Raw genomic sequence first — 7,386 nt, 5'->3', positions numbered from 1 at the left:
GGCATTGGGAACATTTTTTATCATATAATTCTCCATGAAAAATTTAGAAACTCATTCAATAGGCATATGTGAATTCAAAAAAATTTGAGCAACTACCAGTAGACTTCCAATAAACAAAAATGTATTGAAACCAATTTGGGTTAAGCTATGTTTGCCCATATCATAGACATATCCAAAATAACAAACAACTGTCGATATAACACTATCATGGAAAATCCAAAATGACAAACAACTGTCTTTAGACCCAGAATGGGAACTTCATAAAATCATCACAAACTTTTCCAACTCCCTGCTCTGACATCCTTAGAACATAAACTTTTCTCTCACAGTACACAACAGTGCTACAATTCCAGACATCACCGGCACATTCCAGGCAGCTAGACAAGGAGGAGGTTTATCTCCTTTTTTAAAGGGAAATTTTGGCATATTTATCATTATTCAAACTGGCCACTTCAGCATAAGGAGGACTAAGGAATGTAGTCTTTTTTTTTCTTTTTTGCAGTTTTTTGCTGGGGCTGGGTTTGAACCCACCATCTCCAGCATATGGGACTTACTTCTTTGAGCCACAGGTGCTACCCTGGAATATAATCTTTTGTCTGGATGCAACCTCATATTGAATCAATTTGCACTCGGACGCTAACGAGACTGGGAAGAATAAATGATGTCAACATACTGTCTAAAACTATCTCAATCTGCCTCAAGACTTTAAAAATAGAGTGCTAATTCTTCATTGGAATATTGAGGATTTTAAACATTAAATTATATGTACACATGAGGGAATGGAATTTTCTCCTCATAGCTCTTATTTTTAAGAGGAAAAGGATACAGTGGGGTCACACTGCATGTGCATTTGTTTTTACGGAGTGTAAAACACTCATGTCTGTTCCTTTCCATGAACATATACCCAAGAGGGGTAAGAAGGATGGAAAGCTGGTTGTGTCTCCTGCTGTGCACTGATCATCTCACTGACAGGCGATTCTGGTTTGAAGGCGCAGTGTTATTTATGGATGATGAGGACATTTCGAAGGGCTGTTGTGACTCTACATGCTTGTATTCCCCATCACTACGATTTAATCTGATTAACTGGCAAACATGATTTATCAATTACTGACTTGCAAACACTTAGGTAGGGTGTTTTATCAAGGTTTTTTGTTTGTTTTTGGAAAAAATTATGCCGAAATTGTCTGACATCTTTTTTACTCAAAGGTACTTAAGTCTGAGGGTACATTCTTGACAATTTTTGGTGTGGGCACAGGTAAGGAGAGGATTGTTAAAGGCAGAAGGTAACAAGATCCAAGTATTCCTGAGGGTTTTTCAGAGGAAATAAATGCACACTGAGAATTAAGAAGTAACTATGTAAACAGGGAAGTCCACAGCCTCCCACAGAAATGCAGGTTCCCATGATAAGATGCACTTGCCTTTTTACACTCAGAGAAGATCTTTGGTCCCAGGCTAGATATAAATGCATAAAGCAGCTGAACCTAATTGAGGTTATTTGAGATTTAGATTTTACAAAAAATCACACACCCTGGCAGGCTGTGTGATCTATCAGAGAAGGACGTTCACAGAGTTTGAGACATGGCAGTCTGTTAATCATAAAATAAAGCTAATTATTGAAAGGTTAATTTAACCAATGACTATTATCAAAATGAGCTTTCTAAAGCATGAGCACATGCAAGTGCCTTTCAGTTTTTTGGGGGGATTCTACACAATGTATTTGGAAGGATATCTAGATATTTAAAAGTGTTTATTCTTATCCAATGTGAGGCTTGAATCCAAGCTGTACTAACCTGACACATTTTTAATAATGTCTATGTTTCTATACTTGAATATGAATAAAATGTAGAGAAATTTTTTTGAAACATAAAATTCGACTGCAAGAGTGAATAATATTTAGTGCATTGACAACATTTTCTTTGTAAGATTAGCAAAAAGGAAATATGTGGTATTTTATCATACTTTAAGGAAATATTCTTAAAACTTGAGCTTAGCCAGACATGATGGTTCACACCTGTAATCCCAGCACTTGGGAGGCTGAGGCAGGTGGATTGCCTGAGGTCACAGGGTGGAGACTAACCTAAGCCAGAGTGAGACTCTGTCTCCAAAAATAGCCGGTGTCATGGCAGACGCCTGCAGTTCCAGCTACTTGGGAGGCTGAGGCAAGAGAATTGCTTAAGCCCAGGAGTTTGAGGTTGGTGTGAGCTGTGACGCCATAGCACTCTACCAAAGGTGACAAAGTGAGACCCTGTCTCAAAAATCAAAACAAAACAAAAAAGACACTTCAGCTTAAAATATCTAAAAATTGAGGGAAAGTGCTTAGGAATGCAATGAGGAAGGCATACAACCTTCCTTTAAAGTTTTCAGTTCACTTACAATATGTCAATTCATTACTATTACTAAAAATTCATCTAAAACAAAAGTCTTCATTTACCACCATTTGCACAGCCCTGCTGCAGAGGTAACCACTCTCATATTTGACATTATTGGGCTCAGCTACAACTTGAACTTTATATTAGAAATGCAAATGATTGAGCCTAATCCTTGGTACCCCCTTCTCAATCTGAAATAAAAAGAAACTTAAAAATAAACATAATAGAAAAAAATGGTCCTGGTGTGTGTATGAATGTGGGGTCGGGGCTTTAGAGTGACGGCATCATGCTTTGTATAATGCTCTGGCCCCTGACTGGGTTCCACTCAGGGATGAATCTTGGCGATATCTGAACATTTATATATGTATATACGCATACGCACCACACACATAGTTAGTTGTTAACTTGTCCCTGATGGCAATGCGCCACCAGAATCAAATTATTCAGTTTTCATTTATGAGATACTTCGATTACACTGTTTGCTCTCACAGTCAATACTGCAGGAAACCCCAGCACCGGTGATTAACTGTGCCCTGGTGCGTACTGCAGGGTAGGCACCAAAGTCGCTGCATGGAAATGCACATAGCCAGCATTTACAAATGCTACAGATTTTGAAATTTTATTATCGCTTGGTAGTAATGGGAGCAATATGTGAAAAGTCTCTTTGTCATTTCAGGAAATTCTGCACAATTATCAGGAAATTAAATTGCAAAGGGAGACAAACTTAGACTGGGGAGTGAACGCAAGAGCTGATTTTATTAGAGAAGTGACCTTTTGCATAATGGTTGTTATTTTTTAGAAGTATAGATGTAGGCATAGTAAGAAACATGAAGAAAGAAGATATATTTCAAAAAGCAAAACATGCTCCTCATTATGCTTATACAACACTGGAAATTACTGTGTGTGTTAAATCCAACTTGCTGTGTGGCTTCAGTTAACATTGAGACCTCCTTTCAAAGATGCCATTTAAATGTTCCTTTCTGGAATCAAATCATGCTTTGGGGGGAAAACTGTTGTTCCATTTTAGTTTAAAACCATTGTTCAATTAGAGTAAAAAATGTGAAATGTTTCTCTCCATGTGACAATTTGTGATCATTGTGTTTTAGTCACAAAATTGTCTCCCTTAGAAATTGACACTTTCACCAGGTAAGTGTACATTGTAGTCGTAACTGCAGAACCAATACAAATGTCCACTTAGCCTAAAAACTATTTTAAAAGAAAAAAATATATATCCATTTGAGTTTCAAGTGCTAGAAGATTCAATTTGTACTTTAAAAATATTAATATTCTCCTAAATAGAAACTAGCACATGTCAGTATTAAAATTATATTATCAAGAACAATCAACAGATGGTTAAGAAATTAAAACTATCCAAAAAACCACCCCTTCACACACACATACTGATAAAAAAGAAAAAGTTCTAAAACTGCTTCTTTAAAACAGAAAACTATTTGAGAAGAAACTAGGAGGTGTGATGAAGTAGAAGTGGTCTTTGCCAAAGATTTTTCTTTGAGTGATACTCTTGTGCCCAGGAGCTCCCAAAGACCACACCTCCACACAGCAGAATTGGCAGAAGAGTCCTTTATCTAAAAGCTGGCCAGTGACTGCCTCACACCCAACACAGGGGTTCAGAGAGCATCCCTGACTGCTTAAGGGGTCAGGGTTTTAAGGCCTGGTCTGCAACCTGGTTGGCACGCAGGCTGTCCAGATGCACCGAGGTTGGTAAGCAAGCAATGTACAGAAGCAGGAGTTTGTGGTTATTTAGCCATGCATCTTTGTTTCCATACTGTCTTCCTATACATTTTTTTGTTTCAGTACTTTCTCCACCTGGTATGATTTAAAGGTCAGTCCAGGGACAGTTGATATTTCCTGTTCTATTTCCCAGGATGTGAGTTAGTTGAGACAAGAAATCAATCAATACTTTCCCATCTATGTTGGGAGTGAACCAGACTTACTCCATTTTATTGAGGGCTGTGGCCCAGAAATTTGCCAGGAGTTAACTGATAATTTTCCACCCTAGTCTGGGCCTAACAATACTATGTATAAACCAGACATTCATTGTGTGATATGGCATTTGTGATACTATGTATAAACCTGACATTCATTGTTTGATACAGCACTGTGTGATACAGCCTTTGTGATACTATGTATAAACTGGAGATTCATTGATTTCCTGAATAAAATAAGGCAGTTTTACTAAGGAAATTACAATAATTGGGACAAAGCAACAATGACAGTGGAAAAGGGAAAACATTTGCTTTCATTTAAGAGAAGCAGCGTCCTCATAAGGAAGCTCTTTTAGATTTAGGTCTTTTAGAGCAGAAAAGATTTCTCAGTATTACCTTCTGAGGATACTGACATTAATGACTGGACAATTACCCCGATCTAATGAAAGCTTCCACTCTTGTGGGAGTTTCCACATAATCCAGAACTTTTAAGTCATCAGCTTATCTTCCTGGAAACTCATAATCCTTGAGTGTAAGATTGAGTTCAGTTTAATATCTTGCTCTTGACTATTCTCTTTCACTCATTCGACAAATATTGAGCAGATATTTGGTTTCAAATTATAGGAATAATATAAGGAATTTCCTAAATAATAGGAAAAATATAAGGAATAAATGATGAATAAGATAGAGAGAGAACTTGGTATTTGAGAGAAGGATAAGAAATCTGGCAATTAAAATTCAGGATGAGAAGACATTTGGCAGACAGCATAGAGTCACTCTTTCTCAAGCCATTCACTTGATGCTCTTCAATTAGCTTCCAGAAAGTACACACATTTTCTTAGAAAACTTAGGATTTCTTTAAAAGAAACCTTCTCGTTTCTCTATAAACTATTAAATCTCAAGTTACACTTGGAGTGTCACCTACAAAAACACGTTGGCCAATACTCCAACTAGAATAAGAATGTAGGTTAGAGTCCTTTCTGGATTACCCATCACCTTCAACTGAGTTAAGGTATGTTGAAATTTATTTATTTTATGGAATTTCTTTACAAAAAGGATTTGAGAAAGCTTATATTAAAGGCAGTTCATGCAGTAAGTTAATGGGTACAAATGTAAACATTGTAACTAAAGGAAGGAGAGGCGACAGATATCCTGACTGTAAGGGTTAAACATTGGGCATTGCTCAAGCGTAAAATACTAACGTGGAGATTCCTGGAAGCCAGACAAAAATTGAAAAATGCTGAGCTGTATGATTAATTCCTCAGAAAGAGGAAGTGTCAAGCAATTAAAGTCAGGAGCTGAACGATGAAGTACTGTACAGTTCAGTGGAAGAAGTTTTATAAGTCAGTAAGTTAACGCAGTCTGCTGTTGCTTTTTTTCCGAGACCCAAACTTCACATAACCAGATGACTTGACGTAAAAGACTGTCTTCTGTATAAACCAGTGTTTTGCCACTTTAGAGTTTCCAGATCCTTTAAATATCTGTCTTATCACCCCACGTAAGCTCACTTCCCCCTTCTACTCACACTGGAGGACAAACCAGCCCCTTCCCAGCGTCTCTGAGAGTCTTGTTTCTCCCTTTCCCCGACCGCTGCACTTGCCGGCTTCCCCTGGTTTCTCGGTTCTGTGTCTCGTCCACCACCCTGACGTGCTTCTCCATCTGTCTCCGCTCAGACTGAACTTCAATCAGCCGTATTCTCTTCTCACCAAAGTGCACAGGCCTTGGGCGTGTAGCGTATCTCATTGAAGCAAACACAGCATAGTGGAGGATCATATCCTAGCTGAAGTGCCAGCACTCATTTTAATTTATCCATTAGACCATATTAACCTAAAATTTCACATTTCATTTTGTACGATGTGGGATTTGTCTTTGATCACATCTTACTCTCTTTTTGCCTCTCCCTTTCCTATTCAAATTGCGTCCGTCCTCTCAGCCACTCACTTCAAGGCCGTTCTTCCATCTTGCTAGCTGCCTCGACCCCCAATTATAGTTTCTTTTTTACACAGAGAAGTTGGCCAGACCTTCTTTTACAAAACCAAAAATAAAAAAATAAAATATAAAACACTTGCTGGGATATTGTCTTCAGTAAATACCCATCTGTTCTATGCTTCTCACTAAAACCTTAAAATTAAAATAGTGCTTATTAAATCAGTGAAATTCTTCGCTACCTGATAGGATAGAAAGTAAATAGAAATGTTTATTTTTCATTTTCCAAAGAAATGACCTCGTAGTTGTTAGAGTGGGGTTGTGGATTTTGCTATTGTGTTCCATTTTCTTCCAATATCACCCGCACGGTCCTAAATAGACTTTTATGGATGAATTTATGCCCTCTTGTGGTAATATGATTAATCTGGCCATTAAGCATGGTTCTCTTTATTTGATGCTATTGTTTCTATATTTTATTTGAGAGAGAAACAAAAAATTTATTTGAAGACTTGTCTTTTCTTTTATCCACATTAGTGGCTTAAGCTATAATCTGTACTGGAAATTACAAAAACATAATGACCAAGTATTCCTATTATTCTAAAGACGAGATTGGGCAGAAAACATTTGAATTAATGCATATTTTTTGTTACTTTAGATGTGCATTAATTATACAAGAAACAAAGCTGTTTGACTCCCAGGAATTAATGCCAATATTCTTATAAAATTAAAGTATTCTACAAGTGTTTAATCAGTGTCTACTAGGCTAAGGCAAAATTCTAAAAAATGGGATATAGTAATGCACTGAATGTAAGAGTGTTTGTACTCTCATGAGAGTTGTCATAAGTAAACACATACTCACTCATCAAATATAGAATATTTCTAATGTTAATGAGAAATTTGAAGAGCAACACAGACGTGTAAGGGGAACGGAAAATGACTGAGGTCAGGAAAGCGAGGGTCATAAAAATGTTATTATATATACAAAAGTTAGGCAAGGTGACATCTGAACAGAGACACAAAGAGCTTCGGGAGCAAACCTTGTGTAGTCAGTGGGAGACAATTTCAGGGAAGCAAAGCGCATGAGCCAAAGGCCTGAACACACCAAGGATGTCTGAGGAAAAGTTAAACAGCTTAGAGTGGAGTGA

This window comes from Otolemur garnettii, unplaced genomic scaffold (genome assembly GCF_000181295.1).
Source record: "Otolemur garnettii isolate 467f Iridium unplaced genomic scaffold, OtoGar3 scaffold00030, whole genome shotgun sequence".
In the NCBI taxonomy this organism is placed as follows: Eukaryota; Metazoa; Chordata; class Mammalia; order Primates; family Galagidae; genus Otolemur; species Otolemur garnettii.
This window is presented reverse-complemented; position numbering follows the sequence as displayed.